Source organism: Calliopsis andreniformis, chromosome 5 (assembly GCF_051401765.1).
Source record: "Calliopsis andreniformis isolate RMS-2024a chromosome 5, iyCalAndr_principal, whole genome shotgun sequence".
Lineage (NCBI taxonomy): Eukaryota > Metazoa > Arthropoda > Insecta > Hymenoptera > Andrenidae > Calliopsis > Calliopsis andreniformis.
In genome coordinates this window covers 6761504-6787805 of record NC_135066.1, presented here as the reverse complement: position 1 = coordinate 6787805, position 26302 = coordinate 6761504, and the positions used below count along the sequence as shown (strand labels likewise).

Here is a 26302-nt window from a genome sequence, read left to right as displayed (position 1 = left end):
CGAGTGTTACGTAACGCGAAGTGCCTGTTCCAAGCGTCTGGAGGAGGAGATCGTGGTGAGAGTCCGTAAAAATTTATAGAATATCGATCGGATTCGAGAGTAATCTTCGAGGGGACACAGCGGTCGAGGCATCACGCGAGGACAGCTGCTCCGAAAGTGGAAAGTCCCATTTAGACGCGGTGACCAGAGGAAAGGTTGAATCTTTGAACGAGGCGATTGCGTGGGTGGAATGACGCCAAGCCGATCGCGTCTCGCAAGAAAGAATCCTCAGGTTTCGTGAACTAAAGCCTTCGACGCTCGGAACCCAGGGAACGTCACTACCAACCGGCGTGCCATTGCCTTCAGAAGATAAGGACTCAAAGAGAGACACCGTTTGAATTACGGAACGACACCTCATCCACTCACTACCATTGTTCCGTGACTAAACAGAATTACGTTTTCGTTTCTTTCCCCCTTCACGGCTTTCACGGAACTCTCGCCGTTGTTTTCGGTCTACCATCCACTTCGAGGAATTTCATCGTGAAACGTAACCCTGGATGTACGCTCGAGAACCGTGAACGATCGGCTCAACGTCAGCGCGGCCTGAGCAGCCACGGTAACGTTTTCTGCGATATCTCTTCAAAGGCGATTTTTCTCCGCGGTCCGTTTCCTCCGAGAGAACGGAGGAATCGAATCAGGATGACGAGCACAAAGGCGACAGCAGGAAAGCGAATCCCCCCTGGAAGGGTTCGGGGCTCCTCCGCACGGCGTCCTCTGTTCTTACGTTTTTTTCCAAGAGCAACCTCGATTTTCTCTTGTAGAGTTAACTTTGACGAAACCCAGCCGATTTCTCGGCTGGATACGCCAGGAATTTCCTATTCTCGTTGCTGCCAAACGTTTCGCCCGACTGTCGGGAAGAGGGGGATGGAACAAACCGGAGGCGAAGCGAATTCAAAGCCAAGTATCGATAAGAAAGCGAAACGCAAATATCCTCGAAGCAGTCAGAAAGAAAATACTCGTTCAACTTGTACTCGATGCCCTTATAATCGGAAGAATATCGAAATTCTAAGAGAAATGAACAGACAGTGCCCCAGTCGAGCAACGAGCCATGGACTGGACGGTCTGGTTACTGAAAATCGCGAGGATCGAATCAGAACGAAAGACGCAACGTTCCTGGTTGGCACTTAATACACCCTGGAGGTTTCGAGCGTCGATTCGGCCGTCTCTGCCTCCCCTATCAGATACCGTGGTTCGCGCGTATATTTCGGAGCCGTTATTATCGAGGGGTAGATTTCATCGTGAATATTTATGAGGGTGGTTCTCTTGGTTGCCTGTGCCCCCATCTTCCCTTCTACCGGGCGTCGCCATCACCACTACCATAGTCGCTGCCAACGATCTTGCTATCGACTTCTACCTTCTCCGCCGTCGCCTACACCCACTCTGCCTGCCTTCCTTCTCGCTTGTTCTTCGGTCTTTACGCCGTTTCCTGCCCTTCGACGCGTTCATCTTCTCTCCTAATTCTCCGAAGAACGTAGACCGAGCGAACCAGAAAAATAAATAAGATAAGAAACGGGAATTAATTCGTGGCTGAAATATTACGGAGATAAGAGAGGCTCGCGAAGAAGTAAAGAACGAAGAAGACCGTCTGAGAAATGACTGTTCGCTAGCAGCTGTATATTAAGTCATAGTTCCGCTGAGAGGCTGAATTTCGCGCTCTCTGCAAAACTTAATCGCTCCACCAGCAATCCCATCCGCTGGACGTATATACTCCTCCGATTCGGCCGCGGATACGAAGGACCTTCGCAGCTCGGATTATCTGCGCAGTTATTATTACCATAAATAATGTCACTCAAGTACGATAAAACCACGAGAAGTTCTCGAGGACCTGACTAACGGCGTTTGCTTTTCCTTTCCCAGCACCGCAGTTATTTTAACAGAACTTTCGCGCGAGTTTCCCGGATCAAACAGTTACTTTACGCGATCCGCTTTTAATTTTCATTCGTGCCACGTTTCGTATTTTTAGATCCTCGACACTGGCCTCTCGATTTTATCTAAACCGTTCTCAAAAATCTCGGACAGGGTAGGGGAGAGGAACAGGGAAGGACGAAAGAAGCGAGTGGAAAATACTCGCGATCGTATTTTCCGTTGATCCCTTTGACGTCCAGTCAGACAAACATTCTCGATGCCTTGATGAAAACAGTGTACACATGTGTATAAACCACACGAAGTTGCAAACGTCGACGTAACGGGGAGACGATGGTGTTCAAATACGTTGCTTTGACGTGTTGCGTCGGTTAGGATTTCCCCTAATTCAAAACAAGCATTCCTCGAATAGGCCGCCTGTTTGTAAGAAGATGCGAATTTCCGAATATTTGGGGAGCTTCTTCGTTAGCCTAGTGTTTGGAAAATTAATAAATATGTTGTAAGACGAACTCGTGACATTTGTGAAAAATGAAATCTAATTTACAAAAAATAATTACTATATCCATCTTCCTTTCCCCTAAAAAAAATATTTCATCCCCACCGTTAACACTGAGAAGCTTATTTCTTAAAAAAATTACATCCCGCTTTCTTCACGAACGGAGTTTCACGTCACTAGCCAGACACAACTCCCTCCTCTCGAGTAGCATCACCGACAGAGTGCTTAGCAAACCGCGAATGGCCGTTTGGCTGGCGAATGCAAACTAAGCAGCAGAGATGCTGTTCGCGGTACATAATCGGAGTTTAAGTTAAGCCAAGAACGCGAACAAGATATTTCCAAGGGTAGAGAGAAACGATTCTGGTGGTCAGGAAAGCTGGGACGGAATGCACGCGTCACGCTAGAGCACGCGACGCTGCCGCCGCCTCGACGACGTGGCCTGCTTTAGCTCCACAAGGAGCAGGTTTCAACAAGGATGAGTTTAATCGCGAACGCTGCGAAAGAGAGAAAATACTCGCAAGATAGAGCGAGGGAGGCTGCATCGCGTCGGGCTGTTTGCGGTTACATCCGTCTGTCTATCGTGGCTTCTCCCCATCCCAACCCCGACACGAGCTGTGTGTATGCGTGCCCCCGGACACTCGTTTACGTGGCGGAGGGCCGAGTGCTCCCAAAGACGGAGAGAAGGAGGAAGCTCGATTATTGCCGTATTGTAGCGGAGTCAAAGCGTTGACGTATTGTCGGCCGCAACTCGGTCGGCGAACACAATGCCCAGCATTAATGGACTAATATTCAGCGCCACAAAAGCAGTCCGCTTCCTCTTTGGCGGTGGGTGAGCGCGTGCACGCGTCCACCGTTTAGCAGGGTCGTTTAGTTGTACCCGACCGTCTCGTTTTGACCCTCGCTCCCCCTTCCGCCCCCAGGTTCGCATCCTCGTGACCCTGGGCCATTTCGTTCGTCCCTCGTCCCTCGCCTCCCGCCGTGCGAGGATTTTTCTTCTTCCGTCGGTCGGCCGCGAATTTTCGGTCTCGGTCAGGTCCGAATCGAGAGAAACGCGATGCACGCTAATTGCGATGCGAAACGCTCCGGTAATTCTCGACGGTACATTTTGTCTGTGTAACGCTCGACTCTGCCAGCGAAATCAGTAGGCATATAATTGTTACGGTGAAACGCGTTGCATTATTGCGATGCGGTTTGGCCCAAGCTTTTGGTTCGCTTCGCCGAAACAATCTGCAGTCACCCCACTGGCAACCGGTTGTTCGTTGGCTGGTCCCGATCCGACCACGCGTGTGTCACCGATTCGCGATTCGTGTTTCGCGCACGGGAACTCAGGAGTCACGATTTCGCTTTATTTACCTGTTCTTTCTGTGGAACCAAGAGGCCCGAAACGGTAATTGGTGGATTTATAGTCTTTGTTCAATTTAGAATTTACGATCTCGCTACAAACAAAACACACTTAATGATATCTATTCTAGATGGCTTATCGTGTACATTCATTTTTAGCTGTGGTTTTCGTTACTAAATATAGAAATAAATGTAGAGGACAGTACACTAATGGGTGTGTGTATACAATTTTCGTAAATGGGCGTCCACTTTTCACTTTTAGGGGTTGAACCTACATACTGTGCCACAACATGTGTAGTTTGTTAGTAAACGTTAAAAGCGATGAAAAAATGATTATTCTACGAGGTTAAATCGTAGGAAATGAAATATCCTTTTTTTTTTTTTTTTTTTTTTTTGTTTGATACACTTCAATGTCTGTATTATTTAATACAGAGGCAGAGCTTCATTTTATAAATTACGTCAAATAGTTTAAAATGATTGCTTCTACTTTTTTCAAAGAGCGTAAATATTTATTTAACTTTTATAATAAAAAAATTCAGTATTAGCTTCTAACATCGAATGAAGTATCCTGAAAGTTTTCGTAGTTTGACGGTCGAGAAGTGAGGCAATATTTACAAATAATGATTTTATTTAAAGTTACAGCAGTTACATTAAGGCGTCCCAAAAAAATTGTATTTACTGGAGCTACTCATCAAATTATAAGTAAATTAAATGATTTAAAAAGTTTTACAAAAGTTGTGGCCACCAACAAATTAAACAAATTTTACTTTCAAAGAAATTCGTTTGAACTAGTAGTACGCTCAGATACGTATATCACACTACATTTGCGGACTTCTTGTAGATGTTGCCTATTTCTCGAATTCCCCTACAATACTTTATGGTTACTTTTTAGATAAAAAACGGTAAGAAAATGCAAAACGAAAAATTCTACTTTTTCCGACTCATTCAAACTAGGAGAACCCCTTAACGAAGAGGACACAGAGCGATTCGACGAATCAGAGTTTAACTACTCGCATTTCCAACGAAAATCGATCGCAATTCGTAGCGAGAACTTAATGACACAGCGCATATTGTCTCCAACTTTCACGTTCGTAGAAACACAGCGAAGTGAGCGGAAGTCGTAAAAGCAACTGCTATTTACGTGCACCGAGATCACTTAGGAACGCGTTCTCCGGAACGCACCGTTACGCAAATATATTCGTGGAGGGAAGTCGCTGAGGGTCGCCTCGACATGCTTCACCGGCGTATCGATCGTCGAAAGCAATCGCGATCATCCAGTCTTAGTTGTTCATTTCCTACTCGCGGTCGATAATTGCGTTCGTGAACAGGGACTGAATGGATGGACAAAGATCGAGCCACCCTCATGCGAAACGAGGACAGAAGGGCGGACAGGGCAGGGCGAGAGCACAACGTACACGATGGATAGGGGTGAAGTTGGTTCACAGAAGCCGGATATGTGACGCCGCTTCCGTTCACAAGCTGAACTCGGCCACGAACTAGTCTCGCGCGTGGATGTACGACCGCGGGTCCCAGAGCTACCGGATTAATTCGGATTCTCCTTTTTATCCGATTATATGAGTTTCCAAGACCGACTCACGGTTTCGAGATTATCCCGAAGTTACTCCAGGAAGAATGGCTGGAACTGTTGGCAAGTTTCGGGGCGAAAAAGCAATCTGTTGGTTCCTGCGAGCGAAACGATACAACTCCATCCTCGCCTGCCTCGAGCACGCTCTCGCGCAATGGCTGTTTGCCGTCGCAATCTCTTCGTCGAGGATCCCTATAATGCGTGCATTTACGAGGAAGTTTATGACTACGATCCGATCGAGAAACGTGTCGATGAAGGAGACGGTGTTAAGGCAGGAACGATGGAAAGTCATTTCGACGTCACTTCCTTGTCGTCTCCCTTGTCCACGACCTCTGAGTTTCTAGGTGGAGAGTGATCTCTATTGCTCGCCTTTTTTCTCTCGTTGCATACGTTACACTTGCCCGATACAACTACTCCGCGAATACGTTCTTTGAAAGAGGCCAGTGAAGTCTATTACGCGCCAGCGAACGAGTTTCTTCGACTCGATCTCGCTCCTCTCACCCCCATCGATCCTGTGGATCTGTAACGATGGAGTCCAGTCAGGGAGCAAAGCGACCGGATATTAGCGTACGTGTTAACAAAACGCTTTCTGCTTCTTACAGGCCTTCAGCCTTTTGAACTTAGTTTCCACCCCCGAAATAGCTTCTCGTCTTGATCACCGTTTTCGAGTCCACAAATAGGTCATGACTGATACTATTCAGAATATCTTCGATGAATATCGGGTTAAAGTACTAAATTTTGCACAAAAATGACAGGTTAATATTTTAAGGACCGAAAACGGAAATTCACATTTGTTTCATTTATATCGCAAAGACGTTAAAGTGCTTAGTCTCTTGCTGAGTGAGCTTAAAGTATCTCTGCCTATTTTCGTCAGTACATGACAAAACCATGACCATTGAGAATGAGTAATGAAGGTCCTTGCAGGGCACACGTTTTGAGGGACGTTGGTCGTTCCCACTAATTTGGTGTTTTAGGGCAGAGCCGTCCAGCACTGGTCCCTCACTCGCTTGCTTTCCTCTTTCTAATCATTCCTTTGATCCACTAATGTATACGTGTGCGTGACATTGCAGCTTTCTTGAAAGCAGAGACACTAATCTATCATGGCAAACCTTTATAGTGTTGCATGGTCTTCCTAACGATGCAAACGAGAGTGAGAAAACCTAAAAGGACTCTCGGCTCCTCGCATGGACAGCGCTGCTTTAGGGTCTTGACTGCGAATTTCTGTGCAATTTCAAGAATAAAAAAATTCAAAATAGTTGTAATTCAAAAACAACTGTATTTCTTAAGCACCCATGGCATACACTTTACCATCGAGAATTTCTAGTGTATACATTAACGATTTATTAATTCCTTCAATTAGGACCGCCCTGAATTGATACATTGGTGGAAAATGTAGACGCGTGGAACGCGTAGGCGTGGTAACACAAGATTTTCTAGAGAAGAGGTGCGACAAGGGTAGAGAAAGCAGCAAGAAACAAGAAGACTAGTATTTCAAGACATTCTCGAGTGTCAGCCGTGGTTACCAAGCAGTAACGTCCTCTCACCCTGGTAGCTCCAGTAAATTCCAACCACTCCTGTGCATCAACCTTCGGCTTTGCAAACAGAGCACAAGACCCTCTTGCGACTTTGGACGCTCGACTTCGACGTCGCAGCGAATCTCACGTAGCCGGAATTCGGCAAACAAGTTCTGCCATGAAGCTGAGCGCTTTCCTAGAAAAGCAACGATTCAACAACGCCGTAACCGAAACTCGCGTAAATGCGCTGCATAGACGTTCTACTAAGGAACTTTCCGACAGACGATGTCGTCTATGCCAGTTGACGTTGGCTAACGTCACTTTTTTAACGCGACGAACTTTTTAATGATAAAGCTACAGAAAAACGGAAAATGGTTATTAGACTATTAGATAATTCTCAAAATATTTCAATCGTTTCAATTTATTTAACAGCTATGTAAAGTGAATCGGTGAGTTGAAGGACAGTATAAGTCCAAAAACCATGCTTTAAGGTATTTGTTTTTAACATGTAGTTCTATTCACTTTATAAGTCTATCAGACTCTCAGAGCTACTTGTTTTCTGTGCGACTTTACAGAGGTATACTCTAATTTTGAACTTATACTGTTCTCCAATTTAACAATTTTATTTTAATCCCACGTGCTATTTGCCATGCTTTTATACATAATTCATTTCACAGACTTTTCTAATTCAATGTAATATTTAATGCTGGACAAGTACTTTCTCGCGATATCACTGCCATTCTATCAGCATTTAGACTTTAAACTCACTTTTGACCAGCACTATGTCTCTCTAGCCTGACCGAAGAGATTCATGATCGGCAATTAAGCCCTGTGAAATGTCTCGCAGGTAGAGGGCGAATCCTAAGAACGTGGCTCGCCACCGTGTCATGGCTCTCGTGACGTTAATAAGCGTTTCACGCGCGCGGACACAGCACACATTGCCGGCCAACTCGTACACACGGTAACCGCGGCTTTATCCGATTGGACGGTCGCCAAATAGCGTGCGCGCGGTCGCCTCTTGCTCGTTTTGTCCTATAAAGAGAAACGAGCGGGCGTGCTGCGCGTGGTTCATCCTCCAACGGGTAGAAGCTTTGGTGGAGAACAACGGGGGCAGCGAAAGAGCGAAAATCCAGAGATCGGTATGAATTTATACATGGATGGAACAGGGCCTCTAAATACGGGGATGCTTTTCAGCATTTCACTTTTACGCGAGAACCAGACACTTCAGTGTCCAATTCGATAGATACGCTTTGCTGTCGTGGAGGAAGGTTCTTCAACTGTTTCCAAGAGAAAAGTCAACGCAAAAGGTGATTTTGAGGGGCAAAATGTAGGGTTCGCGCGTAGGTTCGTGCAACGCCCTACTTTCGAGCACACTACCGCACGGCTGCTTTGCCAAGAAGTTTCGGTGAAACTGTAGTTACCCTGAGATCCTCGTAGGGTTGCAAGAACGGTCGAACCAGGAACACGAACGAGCCAAACTTTTTATCCCTTGACCGCGGGGAAAATAAAGAAATAGCTGCGTCGCCTCCGATGAAAAAAGAGCGCAATCGCGAGAAACAAAGGGCTGGCAATAAGGGGAAGGTAGTCGGATATTTTGGAACAGACTTACGGAGCGTCAGTTATTTTCTCGTTGGTCAGACTCCGGGGCGAATTTCGTTGAATTCGTGCGCGAAGGCAGACCTGGCTCCGCCGGCAAGAAAAAGAAGTAAGACGAAGGGTGGAAGTAAAAGAAGCAAGTAGGGTGGGGAAAAGCAGGGAACGAAGGAAGAGGAGGACTGCGCGCAACTTTCAACCGCTCTGCCACGCCATTTCCTGGTGCTATCAAAAGCTAGTTTACAAATCCTACTAGCAACAACGGCGATATACTCTCGCGCTCCCCGCGTCTCTGCCAGCAGCGTTGCAACTCTATCGGACGCTTTGCGCATGTAAGTCGTCGGCCGAGAAAATACCTGCGACCATTTGAGTCCGTGAATTCGCGACAGCGAAATTTTCGTGCATTCGGAGTGAAGGAAGCGAAGGGCTCGCCTTAGTTTTTATACTCACGCAATTAGTGCACCGTTCGGCAGAGGAGAATCACAGATTCGCGGTCGTTATCGTTACAGCGTACACGAAGGAACAGCCACCTTTTTCGCTCTTCCCTCCTTCGCTCGAGCTATTTACCCCATCGCCATGTACGCGATCCTATTTTCGGAGGTAATTATCATTTTCGTAAATTTTACCCTTAATGAGGTCGTATGACGAGCGCATTCAAAAGATTCCGCGTGCCAGGAAGACTGAGGCAAGACCGTCAAGTTCTTTATGGGAAACGTTCTTTCATAAACGTCGGCTGGAGTCGTTTGTCGGATAAGAACGACGCACCTCTAACACCCTTTGAACGAACGAGAAATTGAGAAGCAGTATCCGTCTGTTCTGACATTTATCAGGCGCCACGGAGTAGCCGAGACAGCCTCCAATCCCCTGAAGTAGACAATAATTAATAACAGCCCGCTTCAGGGTTAAGAGAGTTGTTGGGGTTTCCGTGGTCGCTACCGGGATCCAGAGAGTATTCAACATCTTTCGTACTGAGGTTCTTGTATGATGCAATCCCGGACCTGTTTACATTTTGCGACGAACTTGCTGGAGAGAGAAATTTAAGGAGATCGTCAGGTCAAGACCATTCGTCAAACTTAATAATAAATTTAATTTTATCATTTCAAACAGCCCACGCCGCAGAAATCTTGACAATCAAAATTTTGGGGGGAACTTTCTTTTGGTAATGCCACTCATCTTTGTCGTCATATTGCTATATTTTTCGTAACCCAAAAGCGTACACCATTAAAATACGGAACAGAAAGAACCCCGCACTAATTGGAGAGTAAATTGGGTCCCAGTTAAATTTGATGGTTTTTAGATATATTGCATAATATGATGGGCTGAACAAAAATATGTGACGCTTAAAGCCCTGTGATGAATGGCTACTTAAAGCCTCTATAATATGCCCTTTAATATACTCTATAATATATCATAAAACCATCACATTTAATTGACATCCAATTTCTCCTCTAATTAGTACGTGGTTCTATCGCAAGAAAATCGCAAAGTTGTGTAACCTCTCGACCCAAAACAGGGAAGACGGAAAATGGAAATGTTGAGATAGGAAACTACAAGATTGAAGGGAATTGTACTTATTTCCAAACAGTCAAGAAATCGTCAATCGAGGCGGTGAATGCCACTGAGAGGAAGAAGTCGGCAATGAGGGCAGAGGGGCACGGAAATCCGCTTAAAAACGATAAAATTCAAAGCAAATAGAAAGGCAACTCCCGACAGAGTTGAACCGCGCGCAGGGAATTGCTACGTGCGCAACATCGTGTGCCCTCGCGTCGTTCGGAATGTACGTGTATGTGGACACTCGGCCAATGGTACCGGGCGTAATCCTCTTAGGTTAATTGCCAGGAAGACCGATCCGTCGCTGTTTCTTGATCCTCGTTACGGCGCTCGGTTGGACTCTGTGTCGACCAGCCAAAAAGTTTCTAACTCCGCGAAAGGAAATCGCGACGCGGTCGTTTCGACTTTTCCACAGAACAGCTAATCCACTTTGGCGTGGGAGGAGAATGGCCGCGCAAGTTCCTTGCGTCTTGCTCCTCCGTGACGTGACGCTCGATATTGCGTGTCGGCTTTTCTCTTCGCCCTTCGGAAGAATAACACACGAGCCCAAGAGTAGTTGAGACGAGATTAGGAAGTGAGCGGTATTCGGAGGGAGACAAAGGGAAGTGGATCCGAAACGTATAAAAGACGCTTTTGGAAGATTGCCGAAGGAGGTAATAGTCGGCGAGCGTGCCGCGGAAAGCCTGACCCTCCTGGCCCTCTCTGACCGCTTAACTTTTCCTCGAGACGCTGTACGAGCGCATAAATTGGTGTAATTTCTCGTGCCGCTTCCAAGCGGTCTTCCATCCTTTCTAATCGCGTCGGGAGGTATGGCTGCTGCGGTTTCTGTTGTAATAACAGCCACGAGGCACGTCCGGTAGCGAAGGAGCTCTTCAACGTTTTCTCATAAAGCGTCGGTTGGATTGGCCGTAGCGGGGCTAGCCGATGGAGGAGGAAGAAAACGACGGCTAAACGGGTAAAGTGGCGACGGGGCTAAGGGGTGGAGCGGTCAAAGGGAAGGAAAGAAAACGATACAGGCGAGGAGAGCGAGAAAACGAGAGAGGCAGCGCGGGTGAAAGAACAGGCGAAAGAGGGTAGAAGAGGCGAACTACGACGGATTGCGCTGAGCCACAGCGCGCCGCGTTGCCCCAGAGAGGGATCGTGGAAGGAAACGGGAGCCGCCACGATGCGGCACGCGATCCTCTACCGTACGTGGTCTGCTGGCGTGCCGCGAAGAAACTTTGTCGACCCTTGCGTTAGCGCACCCTATACTGGGTGTAACAAATATACGTTCCAATGTTTTCAGGAATTTATTAAAGATGGAAGTGCGTATGCACAACGCCCAGTGCTTTTAAAAACAGCTGTCTGATCATGAACCACTATATTTCATCTTGAAATATAGTTTTCTACGATACATGGTCGATTTGGTTTCGCATTCAAGTAACAGCTTCGACCATGAACGATTATAAAAAGCTACACAGTTTGATGCAACGGATTGGCCATTTTTATCAGGCACCTGATCATCGTATAAATACTCCAACGCTTCGCCCTCTACCCGCATTCTGATTGCCTTTGATTTCGTTTTATCAGCGAAGGCGGCTGCTGGTAGGGTCACGCGCTCGCGTCGAACGCGAAATCCACACCACGGTGCTCAAAGATCGGGGTTAGAATCTAGTCGGTACGGACCAACCTACTTCTCCTGCAAATCATTAATTAGGTTTAGTCAAGTATGTCTACATTATGAATAAGCTAGCACTACGTTTTTTGACGCTGTTTAAATTACTGATATGATCGGCCTGTCAGCGACAAGGTATTTTTAAGTGAAACTGAGGTATGGAAGGAATTGGAATGAAAAAAGGGCTCTGGCAGTGTTCACGTGATTAACTGATTTTATCTCTGATAATAATTCGTATTCATGCGGTTGAGAGCAACTTGAGTTTAAACTTGGTTTTAGTGGACCAAATGTAAAATGCAAGATGCAGTCGTATATTACTTTATATCACGCATATAGACCGGTAACAGTGACGTATTGCTTGGACACATACTGCATACGATACTATACAATCAAAGTGAAAAGAGTTTCTTTTACCTTGTGCTACTTTTCCTTTTTAAATGTATGTGCTTACAATTGTAATATATAATGATAATATCTACTAATGATGATAATGGTAAAATTAATAGTAATAGTAAATCGCCTTTATTGCACCAATACAGTCAATGAACTAGCCTACATTGAACACCATCGTTACTCTACTAAAAACAGAAGCTTTCTGGTACGAGGACAGCGAAGGATAACACAACACAGTACTATCCCGAAGTCGTCGACAACCGATCGTACCGACATCTAACCTTCATTCTCAATTTGAACCATCACCTAAAGATCCTGACCCCTTTCGTCGTCTAAAAATATGCAGGACTGCCTATCAGCGACATCATCGTTTTTAGCGATATGTTTGCCGGGAATTTACGGTCCTGCTGTCATTACACTGCCGTTCAGATGGCCCGCTTTGACCCAACGCGGCACGGCGAATCGAATCGATTCGTATCGACGGGTCGACCGTCCGTGTGCAATTTGCTATCGATGTCGAGCTGGCGCATCTAATAGAAAATCTCATAAAACGCGCATCGGGGATGAATTATTATACATATGTGATTCGGTAGAGCGAACCGTGTGAGTAACGACCATATAAATCGTAGGTGAGTGGTACGACACACCCGGAAAACAATAAAATCTATATTTTAATCTCTGCCTGAGCGTTCTCGCGGCTGCCCCCGTCAAAAGAATCTCTTCGCGAGATTGGTCCATGAGGGAAGAGACGCGAGAGGCTGGATCCAGGTCGATCGTTTATCATGGCCGGAGGGCTTCGCAACGCATGCCACGAGGGATAAAACGCGTAAAAGCTACTTCCTCCCTCGTCCCGCGTTCTCCAAGTCCCGGGTATCGCTTCTCCGCTCCCTTTCCCCCATTCTGTTGCGCGAGTCGTCGCGAGGCCAACCAACAGATCTCGAGGATTTTCCGACCCCTCCGCAGCAGATCTGTTTTTCTAATCTCTGATGACCCATCGACTGGCATTATGGGATCAGCGGTCGCGATATCCGGGCCAATCGTTATTCGACCGTAAGGAAGCCGCGGAATATCGATCGACTATCATTATCAGAGGCCGTGCAATCATCGTTAGAAGCGCAATCGGTAAAGAAGTTGAAGCCCCGGAACCGAGTCTGCTCTTTTTTTTTCTCTCTCTCCCGTGTCGACGATCGAACGGTTCGTCATTATCCGTTGTCACGTTTCTCCAATTAAACGGGAGAGTTTTACGTCTTCGTTCGAAGTAACGTCTCAACTCTCGAGTGGCTACCGAGGGCTGAGCCCTCCGACAGATAAAGAGTCCGGTTGTTAAGCTCTTGGCCGATAGCTCGGCCAGCGAAAAGTGTAACGGGGATTAATTCAATCGAAGGAACACGCTGTGGCTTTTCGACTCCGTCAGAAGCGCTGCTCGTGCGTTGCTCTCTGCCCGACCACACATTTTGCGCGTCTTTGTGCTTGCGGTTACGCTGGCCGACACGACCGTAACTAAGGAAACGGAAACCGCGATTTACCGACTCGAATCATAGCTTCTGCCCTGGTTTGCGTACCATCGCGATTACAGTTCAACCAAATTGTTCGCGTACCACAAATTTCGATGTCGAGTGAACGGTGTTCTTTCGTCTTTCTGTTTTATCCGAAACGAGAGAAATTCTCTCTGAATCGAAAAACGAGACGAGAAATTGCGACTCGTAATTCCCGAAGCGGATCCTTAAATTGAATGACGTTTCCTCTAAGCGAGGTAATTAAAGTTACAAAGATTCTCGTCGATATCCGAGCGAGATCGTTCTTCAAGAGGTGGTACACACTTGAGAGGGGAAGATCGGTTTCCTGGGAATTTAGTTACGAAAATGGGAAGAGCCCTTACCCGTTTAATTTCAAGCTGGCCCGGTTAATGGTCGGAGCGTCGAGTAGCGAAAGAGGCGAGGTTCGATCTCCCGTGTCCGCCATAAGTACCGACCGCCGTTTTGATTCGCATCCTATTTTTGACTTCTTCGAACGACCTTAGGAGGGAAACTGCTGAACCCACAGGAACAATTTCACTTGGATCGCTCGCGAGCGTTCGTTCTGCGGAGCACGACCAAATTTTGTTCCCCTTACAAAATTGCAATTAGTTCAAGTACGTGACTCGTCGGTGTTGGCGTCGGCGTCGGCGTCGGCGTCGGCGTCGGCTTTGGCGTTGACGTTCTAGTTCCACGACGCACACGGAAGCGTCGGACCGAGTCCCGCGTCGTAGAGCGAAGTTAGCACTTAATTCGTCGAGTTTCCAGTTACGGAACTCTCAACAACCGGCCCTGAAAACGCGACTGGAGGAAAGAGAGAAAGATGCGTTCGAAGACGACGTGATTCGAGACGTAGGGACCTGGGGGAGACGATCGTATAGCAAACGAGCACCTCGAGCAAGAAGCTCGTTAAGGATTTCGCGATGTTCGTTCTATTAATCGAAAAACCAGGTAATTAATAACGCAAGGTTCTTGTCAGAAATACGACTAGAATAGGAAACGAAGGTGTTTCTCCTGTGACTCTGAAGGGTCGTTCACTAGAAGCGGATGGAACGACAGTCGGGTCACCATCTAAAATTTCCTCTCCAATTATCGAAACGCGGACACGAATCCTTCGGGGCAGGGTAACGATCCTGCTCGAGCAGACGCTTAAGTGTAACAGCTTCGGAGGACGATTAAGGGGTCTAATCAATGACAGCAGTAGATATAGAGAAAATAGCGGGATAAACACCAAGAGGGAGTTCTTTTATCGCCGACAAAGTGGAAATAGCGCCCCTACGATTTCCAGCTCTCGCAGTTGGAAGGGAAACGCGCGCTTAAAGTCCCCGATAAACTTCCCTGCAAGTCTGTGGCAAAGAGCAGAAGCGAGGTCGAGGGAGAAGGTGGGAGTGGGAGTAGACCGTGAGGGTAGGCGAAGTCCAGCAAAGAGTAGAAAAGCGCAAAACGTAATCGAGACAACATAGATAGACTGTTAAGATAAGAACGCGAAGATTTCGTGAACGAAAGCCCAGGTGAGGGAGAGAGAAACGGATTGTGAGGGTCAACCATGTGCCAGTTTGGGCATAATTTTCTTCCAGTAAGATTCTTTGCGGCGAACTCGAGGATAAGCTGACCTCACGGTTCACTTCCGGCAAAATTCAGGAATACAGAAAGTCTTTCGGCGAGGGGAAGAATTTTTCGCTCGATTCCAAAATCTTAACTCGCTAAGCCGAGTTTCTTTAGCTTTGGGCCAAGGAATGGAACAGAATACTACCTCGTAAATGAAAAGAAAACAGTGGTAGATCTTGGAGAAAGAGTATCTCTTTCACCACAGAGCACTTGAAAAAGGAGGCTCTGGGATATTTCGCAGTTACGCAACGGAATACTTAAAAAAGGTATATTCGGGGCTACTCGTTACCTCGTCAGCCAGTTACGATACGGCAAGGGTCCGTCAAGGTATTCAGTGCTCCACCGTCCGCCGCTTCTCCGCGGCATACAATTTTTTCTCTTCTTCGTTTTCTCAGTTTCCTTTCTCGCGCTGTTTTACAAAGCCAGGGACGCGAACCTTTCAATGGGCCCGCGTTGGTGCGACTCGCTCGAAAAGAATCGGCAGCGAAACGGTCTCGTACTCTATTTCCCTGTATCGCGTTCAAATTTCATCAGCCCCGCCATTCTAAGGGCTGCGACATGTAACTTTAATAGGGATCCGTCGTTTTGGATAGACGAAAGCGGACCACGTTTTATCGTATTAAACCGGGGGGGGAAGCGCGAGTCGAAGGGATGAAAGCCCCGTTAAAGAGAAAATGGTTTTCGCGGTACTTCAACCGACGAAAAGTCTTTTGCAAGTAAAAACTGCGAGAAAAAATCCCTGTCAGGCATTCGACGATTCATTTTGGAATTGGGGAAAGCTAGACCGCGCGTGGCTCACCGAAACGAGATTCGAAGCCGAACGTTTCGTTTGCTGGCTGTCGGGTTGTGCTTTCAGCGGAACCCACTGAATCGTTTAGGATGCTTTATTCGGTGATACTTAATTCGGGCGCGGTTAACGCGAGCTGGAATTGCCGAAACGAACGGAGTACTCGAGGCAGACTCTATCGTATGTTGCGATCGTTACGTTTGCTTCTTCTCGGAGGAACGACCGAATAGAAGGCTTCGAGGAAGAGAGGACAGGTTGTAAATTTCGTCAAGGACACTTGCGTCTGAGAACAGAAACGCTGGGCGATCTCGCGCGATCGATCGTAAAAATATAGACGAGCGAGAAGCCCAGCTGGCTGTTTCAGTCAAGGTGCATCAGGTGCAAGTCGCTTTCCACGCTCGGCTTAATGCACTGTTGCCGACGGTCCTTCGCGTTCAATTCTTTCCAAAGATTACACGATCGATTCGTTCCACTTAACGTGGTCAGAAAAGCGGAGATCTTTAACTACGCCAGAGATCGAGGGCCACGTAAACTTTACGCATCGCCCTTCAAGACAGACTTCTTTTGAGAGGAACACAAAGGAGGGTCGAACATGAATTTATTAATCTCTTATATGGGGAAAGATGCACGATATCGATCCACCTAACGTGAAGGGAGATTTCACTGGAGAAAAACGAAGGAAAAGAGGAGCACTCGGGAGGAAACCACAACGATGAAATTCCAAGACATCGTTCTCGCGTTTCGCTTCAGCCCACGCGAATGTTGTCGCTTTTATTGCTCCGGTTCGCTAGCAGCTACGTGCACGTTTTCAGACGGTGTTTCCCGGCCTCTGTAAACTTCGCAACGCGATCCTGTAGCAGCCCTCTCAGAGAAAAGTTGCGATGCAATTGCCATGTTAGCAGTGACAGTCAGTAGACAACTTTGAGAGAACCACTGCGAACTGATAGTTTCGGGATGAGAACTGGGTGGCGGAGCAGTGGGGCAAACATAACGGAAAGATGCGTCGCGATAAGGGAGAAAAAGTAGCGTGAAAAATAGACGTGACGTAAAATTGAAAATGTAGTCGGAACACGCACGAGTGCGCCTCGGGGCTTCGCAAACCCATCGCTGGAGAAAGCGTTGACCTCGCTACTGCGCGGGCTACGTTCCCAGTGAAAAAGCCGAAAGAATGGAGGCGAGCGTGAGGGAAGGAAAAGGAAACGAGTAGCTACCAGTTAAGACGATCCAGAGTCTCGTTTCATACAAATACCACCGAGGTCCCTGCTCAAAGTTATCATGGATTTTTCAATCGGCGTCTGGAGTAGCTATACTAGAAGGGATGTGGCATGATCGTAGAACCTGTAGGGCAGCTAAAACCAGCACGCGTCGAGTGCTTGAACGAGAGATTTGATTATCCTTTCAAAGGAGTCGAGGAACTCCAGAGACTTCAAGGTAGAGATATCTAATTTTTATTTGCGAGTGAAATGGTTTCCCCCCGATTTCGTTTCTTCTGGAAAACACTAACATATATCATGTGGAAATCAATGAACATCACATTATGCATATCTCATACGAACGTGATGCAAGTTGAGAATGTACAAAACAGCGTCAGCAGTCGCACTCTAAAACTATGTTATTTTATTGTCTCTTTTTGCTTATAGCGTGTAACTAAAAAACTGTGCATTTTTGGGCATGAATGAATTTGAATTCTTTTTTCTTTTTCACTCTCAATATTAAAATTAAAAAAAGAAAAAACGAGAACTAAATTTGAAACTGGAACAAGAACTAAACAGTCGCGTAGTAAATGAGTAATCAATATTCTATATGTAATTAATATTCGGAATCGCACTATATACATATAAATGAATATGTGAGTCACCATAGTATCTAGCACGTTGATTGTCACATTCGGTTTGCTGAAAATTCACACTTTGCACGATACATTGATAGTAAAGTAGCGTTTAATTACTTCATTCATTTTACAATGCCATTTTAATTCCATTAAAATAGAATTTCTGAACAGGATCCATGAGGAATCCTTGTTAATTTTGATAATTTCATAATTATGTAGGTAAATGAACGTTGTTCATAGCATAGTTGTTTAAATAAGATTGAATTGGGAACACCACCCCCAGCATATTACGTGAAATCCTACAATGAAATACCACTTACTACTTTGGTCTTTCTATCGATCAATTTCACGTCGTAATATCTCAAGTACCAACTCTTAACCAGCGTATAAAACATTTGCAAAGACAAAAAGCTAAAGAATGGTCTTTTCACGAATTATTTAAGTGTCCAACTTCTCAAATCACTATCGAAACGATTATACTCTAGAATCTTTCACACTTCCGATAACCGCAAAAAGTATCGGCGAATTGGCGCGCGCGGCGCGTGGTTCGCGAGACTTCTTTACGAAAGCAAAAGAAAACGCTTTTACCAGTGGAATTACCGCGGTATTATTCGAGCCTGTAAGGAGGTACGGTTATTACGGCAGTTATTGCGAATTATGGTGCTACTATGTGGAACGGCGACACCCTCTCGCGCCGTCCATACAAATGCGGATGGCTACGAGCCGAACGAACGGACCGAGAGCGTGCACTGCCTTTCTTGCCCGCCTCGCCTTCCGCCATGCTTCTCAAACCCCATTATAATAGTAATCGATAAGTAACCCTACCGTAATCGTACGTGCAGTTAATGGACCGATTTAAAGTATAGGCCACGATACATAACTAAGTCAGGGGGAGATTGTCGCATAGCTTGGACAAAAGCTAATAGGAGCTTGAAGAAAATGTCGAAATGCTAGCTAAATTTATCGCCCAACGAGAAATGTAGAAGTTTGAAACAAGTTGTCTACAAAGTTTTATAGATTATTTAACCCTCGCATTCCGGTGACCGAGTCCCCAGAGGCCCTGGGTCACGAAAGACCCCGTTACTAGTCACGAGCTACCGTACCTCGAGAATTAAAGTGGAATAGAAACGCGGCGACTTTTTCTTTTGATGTCTGTTCAATTGTAAGCATGAACTAATATTATACTGCCAAGCAATGCAGCGTATAAGTAGATTAAGAGTCGCGGCGTATCGCGCGATTTGTCCTTTGAGGTGTGTATGCACCTTAAGAGTACGAAGCGTGTAACTGTTGACAAACGGAGCTGCAAACGCTGAATAGATCGAGGGTTTTCATAGTTGCGTAGAGGAAAAGGGATGCTACAGCGACGAAACGTTAATCTTGTCCGACGACAACGTTACTTCAGCCTCTTTATTTTGAGACTACCGTTCCTGCCGCATCTCCCACGGGGCCAACCTGCCCCTCGGCTCTACCCTCTTTCCTTAGCAAATGGCGGACCCTCGGCCGCGAAAGGCGGCGATCCATCAAAAATTTAATATTCAAAATTTCAGGAATGTTCCGCACGCTTTGGGGGCCATCCGTTTCGACCGACGATATAAATTCGTTCGATAATGTACTGGAAAGCGGAGTTAGTCGCGCTGGAAGTCGAAAGTCGGGTTACACGTTCGACGATGTAAAAGCGAAACTTTGCGACCAGCTCGCGGAACCATGGCAACGGGCCGGGATCAGGTCGTATATGTATACAGCGACACTCGCAAAATTTAATTATTTAAGATAAATTTATTTTCACCCCCTCGAGAAATTGCGCGGCCCGAAATATTTTCTGGCCCGTTTGTTTCGTTTTCCCTGATTTTTTTCATCCGTTAAACCGTTTTCTCGCCGAGGAAAGTAGTAAAATAATTTAGACCCGCGCGGGAGCAAAACGAATAATCGCGGTCCGTACGTTTAATAAATCAAAACGTCACCGGAGGTATGCACGAATTTCTACCCGCGAATTAGTTGTAATTTTCGTCGGTAGGACTTCGCATTTTCCGCCCTAGAGAGCTGCATAAGTGGATGGTAAATTTGTGTCCCCGGTATTATTATCCTTTGATTAGCACATCTCTGTCGTAACGTCTTCCACCTTAATTTCGCAATGCAGAGGGGGAAAGATGTTGAGGCATTTCCTACATGTGTATAGTTGGGGCATTGTACTCTTCATAAAATATAAATTGGAAATACAGTGTCTCGGTGTGAATTCACCACTTGAAGTCACTTAGAAATTTAAGGAAATTAGAAAACCTCGTTTATAAAATTAGTTTACGTACTAGAAACTTGAATTTGCCTTCTCGACGATGCGGACAGGGAAATGTGAAGAACAAACCCAAGAAAACGCGAGTGTACTGTCGAGCAACTATGAATAGAACGCCCTGTGCTTAATAAGAGGCATGTTTTTGTGAAATTACGCTATGGTTAGGGGCAGATAACCGATTCGCCGTTGCATCTAGTACGCGACATCGATTGGATCTCACTTCGAGGTCATGCAAAAATAACCGAGTAGACTGTTCTTGACTCTTCAGAGTTACCATTTACCAACGCAGGGAGGAAGAAGAAAGACGCATCCAATGCTATTCCAGTTTCGTGCTTATGAAACGCGAAAGGATCATGCATATGCAATGTAATGCATTTACGCCACTCATTTAATGGCGGCTATGCTATAACGACTCGCGATAACAAGTCCTTTGTAAAGTATAGTGGTTTTTCGCGTTTTTATTTATCGAGAACCGGATTCAACCGCGGTAACAGCTAAATTCAGGTAATTTCCAAAAGCATTGAAAGAATCCCAGATAATGTAATGCGCGGAACACGAAATCGCAGAGCTAAGGAGTTAACTATGACCTGGTTCCTTTCCTCATTTAAAACAAACTCTTTCTTCTCTAGGATGTACATGTCAATTACTTCGATTTCGTACGCACGAGCGCATGCCTGATGACACTTCGAATCGGACGGGAAACAGCGAACTGCACTTCGACTCCCCATAAATTGCACATCGAACGAAAAGGGAGAAACAGCGAGGGAAAAACGAGGAAAGCGTTGATACATTCACGGTACCAACGTCTTGCAATGGAAAGTTATCACCTCTGTCGTATACCAATGATCTGCAACTTCCCAGTTTTCCCCTCTGCTAGTCGGTGTCATTCATGCTTGCCTATTTTTTCTATTATGTAGGGTATCTTGTTACAGGTAATGCAAAGAGTAGCGATTCGATTTGCACAAAAAAAAGATACAAATTTTAGAATATAATTCGCAATTTGTACTGTCTCTACAAAAAATGAATTTACAATTTAATTAGATATGCATAGATGAACCATATGAGATGAATATAGGTATAAAAATACTGTTGCCTCAAAATTCTATTTTAATTACTTTAATTTTAATCCTTTAATTCTGAATATCGGTATTCTTACTTTTTAAGTTAAAAATTAAAAATTGGAAGTTGAAAACAAAGCAACTTGTAACCAATATTTATTCCATAATTTCTGCCTAGGTCTATTCCTCCACTTGCATTACCCGTTAGAGACCCTACGTAACCTCGCGCGAAACGAGCAATTGCAAGATTACGAATCAACGAAAGAAACGAACGGACAATTCGAAAGTCGCGCGTGACACCGTGTGCGTGCGTCTACACAGCACGTTAAACGCCAGGAGAAAATCAGTTTAACTCTCGAACGAATCTTTGCCGTCTACCAGGGCTAATCCCAGATCTGCAGGGAAGTTCACGACGGGGGTGTAAACCCGAGAATGTTGCGGCTAAGCCAGCCTCTCTCCGGTCCCCTCTACCTCCTGGTCCCCATCGGTTGGCAGCGTTCCGTATCGGTACGATACCTGCTGCGAGTCTAGGCCAACCTCGAGCTTATCCCGACGACGACACTCGTTCGATACGGTAAAAGCCTGCGCGAGGGGGTGGACAAGAAGCAAGAACGAAACGGTGGAGGATGCGCTGGAAGATGGGGGATGCTGGCGGTTGCAAGCAACCCTGCCACCCTTCCGCCCACAATCCTGCTAGCCGCCTGCCAGCCGAGGATCGCGGGAGACCCCCTGTCGAGGGATCCCATAAAATAGCTCGAGTAACTTTTTTACTTTATCACCCGCCGACCTTCCCGCGAGCTAGCTAGAGCATACCTGCGCGCACACACAGTCTTCTCTCGCCTACACCGCCCAGCGTGAGACGAGCTTCGTCAAGACCACAGCCGCGAATACGACCTACCGTTACCACCACCATCGCCGCATTCCACCATTCCCTTTTCTCCCTCTGCTTCTTTCTCGCTGCCTGCATACTCCGGTTCGCGTCTCGACGCGTGTACTCGTCCCTCCTTCTTTTTGGCGCCGATAAACTCGTCCGAGCAGTTTACCTTATCGTTAACGCCGGTTGTAGGCTTCCGCGGTTCGTGAACGCGCGAACCGAAACTTCCGACGACGTTGGGAATTGAAAGTTGAAACGCTTCTAACGAACTTCTTCGCTCCCTATTCTCTCCCATTCCCGACAACTCACTCTCTCTCTCTCTCTCTCTATCCCCTCCACGTCTCCGAGTTTCCAATTAACGAGGAATTACAGGTTCGATGAAATTCGCCGAGAACGTGCGGCGAACGAAATTGAAAAATTGGCAAACGAAGAATCGGCACAGCGAAAGGGCACCGTGCATCGTTAGCCTTCCTCGTCGATGGCGTCATTTTTTCACCGTATCTCCGTGTGTTAAGCTTTGCCGAGCCCTGTCCCTTTCAGAGGTGCTCACTCGTTTCGCCGATACGCGTACTCTGTCAATTACCGATACAAACAGCGACAGCCTGGGATCGCAACCGACGGTTTCGAACCGTAACGCGGCTGGACGGAATGTAAATTATCGCGTCTGCCTCGACGATAAATAACACGCGACCTCGCTGAACCCAGAAAACGAAGGGTCGTCGCCGCACTGGCTGACACGCTGGAAAAAGGCTCGTCGATTTTGAAACTCGTTGCGTTGATGAAACGTGGTCCTTTGATTCAAGGAGATTCGCGCGCAAATACGGGGGAGCCCACAACTAGGTGATTCAAGTGGAGAGATATGCAGAAAGATAGTATGAAAAAATAAGTCGAAAATACAGGATGAATTTTTTCAGTACGATGCATTGTATTTTTTGGCGAATTGAGTTTGAATTTTGATCAAATAAATTGAGTGCTTGATCCCGGAACCATACTTTCCATACTTATTCCGAAAGAAATCGTAGATAGCTTAAAAGCTAAACTCTAAATTGCCTGAATTATATCGTGTTCGGTTTTATTCTTATCAAGAAAATTGAGAGCAATCCAAGTATGCAACCCAGACCGTGTAGTCTGACCATTGCCTCGTTCTACTGTACAGTAGATAAATTCCTTTGCTGTCGAACCTTCACTCTGTAATAAAATGTTAAAAAATTCTATTCAATACTTTCGACTTATAATTCTTTAGAATTACAACTTTCCCGCCTATATCAACTCTCAGACACCTCATACATTTATCCCATTCATAGTCGTATTGGCGACACTCCTACCGTAAAGAACGATCGTACCAAGACGTCAAAGCTGTCTTGCAATTAACAAGTCATCCAAAAATTCATGTCGAGTATTTCTTTCGCGCGCCGTGCATCGGTTCTGAATCGCAAAAAAACGTTCTCTGAATAGAACGGCAGCGAGACATTTACATTTTCCTTAACCCGGTCGTATTTCCTGCGTAAAAGTTTGCTAGAAGGGAAAAGCGTGTTGCCTGGCGTAACGCAGAAAAACGGGCATCCAGGGTGCAGGTAACGGCGACTTCGAGAAGAAGGTGTAGCATAACTCGTATGAAAGGCGCGATATCGATGCACGCCGCGAGTACGCACACGGTCGACGGCATCTGGCGACCTGCGCCTGGTCCTATTTTTTCAAGGCGCGGGATGGTGAACGTGGCTGCAGTGCGAATCGGAAACGAGACGGGCTGGGGACGGGAGAGGAAAAAGATCGAGTCGGAGAGAAATACAAATAGGGAAATAGAAAGGAAGCTGGCCAGGCGGTGCATCCGACTGCCGAGCTTTCGTCCCGCTACCGCCCACGACGATGATTTTTCGAGAAGACGCGACAGCGAGCGAACCTCCGAGGAAATCTTCGTGCGCCACCTTGGCTATTTCCCTTTCCACGACGCGCGCCGACAGGACAGACGGGACGGATCTGCATTAACTATGGATTCAGAGCTCATCCTCCTTTCGAGATTCCTTTTGCGGTCTTCGCCTTTACGGTTTTCTCGTGCTTTCTCTCACGACCGTCACCTTTGACCCGCTACAGCAGGCAATTTTCGCTGCGCGGGCCAATGCGTAGACACGAGACACTTGTGAGTGTAGCAATGCCAACGAGATCAAAATAAAGAGATAATAGGAATTGCCACATGAAAGTTAGTGGAAAGAGTTTCGTGCGAATAAGAGAGAGTTTCTGTTTTAGTTTTATCGTGTCGACACAGATTATAAGCAATTTTTACTCTTACTGTTACGTTAGAGTGGTGAGAAAAATTCCATCGAATTTTTCTTTTAACATGTGTGAATTATTCTTTACACGTTAAGTATTACAGAAACGGACTACGTAATAGATACAAACTGAGATCTTGGATTATAGAAAATAATTGACTGTTAAAAAAAATTATGTAATTATAATCATAACAAGCTGCTCTTTTCAAGTCGACAAAATTGTCTAGTAAACTGAACTATTATGAACTATTTTCAGGAACTAATACACTCTTTGAAAATGTATTCTGCATGATTATTTGATGCTGCAATACCGAGGAGTTAATACTCTGTAAATTAAACTATATAAAACCTGCTCTTGTATTAATTACTGTTTTATTTAATCATATTTCTCATTATTTTATTAAACAATAACATTCCATATTAATATTGTATACGCTCAATTTTCGAGGTTAATACAATTACTTAAAAATTGTTAGACATTAAAATTTTATATAACTAGTATCGTAGCTGAATCGATTAACTACCATCTCCAATTTTTGCAAAAATTTAATAAGAATTTTCAATTTTATCCTCGAAGAAAATTATATCTTATATTTGCAACATCTAAATGATTATAGTCACGAATACGATACTAAATTATACATTTTGTACTAAAATTATCCACATTTCTGACCCCGATCTACCAGGCACTAGGTTACTAAAAAAAACTCTTTCCTACGATAATGTGAATGTCCCTCGCGTGCATACCGCCGCACCAACACGAGTAGTCAAAACCGTGCAACACGGAGCCATTGAATTTAAATCGAAAAGTCCACTCTAGGGAAAAATGGCTGGAGATAACCGGCGATCTATGAAAACCAGTAACCGACCTATATCGTCCCAACCGGCTTTCGCATCGCGTCAAGCATTATCCTTACCTGGTCGATTACGCGTTATCTAGGCGCCAGCTTCTGGCCAAACTAACGAGAAGGTTCTGTAGAGTCGGGATCAGGGATCGCGCTTAGTAATTAATTGGCCAAAATGCGAGAATATGTCACTGTCATTACAGAGTCAGTGTAAAGCTTGACTGAATTAGCCAATATCGAGGCGAGGGATTGCCGCGTAATAATCGCGATTATTACACATGTCAGCGAACACAGTATTCGTCATCGAATCGGGACGCGTGATTGTTCGTGTCTCCGAAAAAGGATCGCAGCAGTCGAGCGATTATATGGACACGACGGGACAGCTAGGCCCACGAGGCGTTTCCCTCGTCTGTCCGTCGGATCCAACGTAACGTGCGGTCTTAGAGTCTATGTCATCGTTGGTGCCGCTTCCATCGCGTTGGCTATCATTTCGAAACGTCGACTGTCTTCTGCGCCATTTCTTCTGGTTCGTCGACGTTCGCGCGATTTCCCGACGATTAACGCGCTTATGGTAACCGACGAGCCGATTCAACAACGCGAGACGCGATACGTTCGCGGCATTTACAGACCACTCGAAACGTGACCAACGACTAACTCGGAACTTAACAGCGCGTCGATTCGTCACGCACTAAAGCTAAACGCATCGGTAACTGAAACGGTCTCGTGTGAGAGTTACACGCGCGTCATTTGATAGTGCCACGCACACGTTCGTCGTTTGCACGCGATTCGAACTCAAAGTGCGTGTTATCATTGCTGCTTCGGGGACACCGTAACTTTTTGAGCGGCAGAATAACTAGCTTGAGGGAGTTCTAGCCGCTCGACTATCCTGGTATCCTCTCGCTGCTTTGTACACGTATGTAGACCGTCCTCTACTCGCGTTAATTTACAAATTCACCCGGTTCTGTTGGAACAGAGTCAACTTTCGAGCTTTGAAACCTCGAACAAGAGCTGCTCTGCCTTTCACTTTTTCAGGTCCTTTTTTTCCAGCACACACGCGGCGAACGGAGTGTGTCTCGCATTTACGACGTGTCGATAGCCCCGCATGTCGACCAGCAGAGTCGTGTCGCTCTTTTCGAGCAGGATCGCGCTTCTAAAGTGGCAAAGTTTAAATCGAACAGATTAGGGAGCGATTTCAGGACTCT

At 45.9% G+C, this 26302-nt stretch overlaps 1 protein-coding gene across 1 annotated transcript in view; it reads right to left on the bottom strand.

Moving 5' to 3' along the window:
- Lar (tyrosine-protein phosphatase Lar) overlaps positions 1-26302 on the bottom strand; it is a 237016-nt gene that overhangs the window by 165192 nt on the left and 45522 nt on the right. The window lies entirely within an intron of this gene.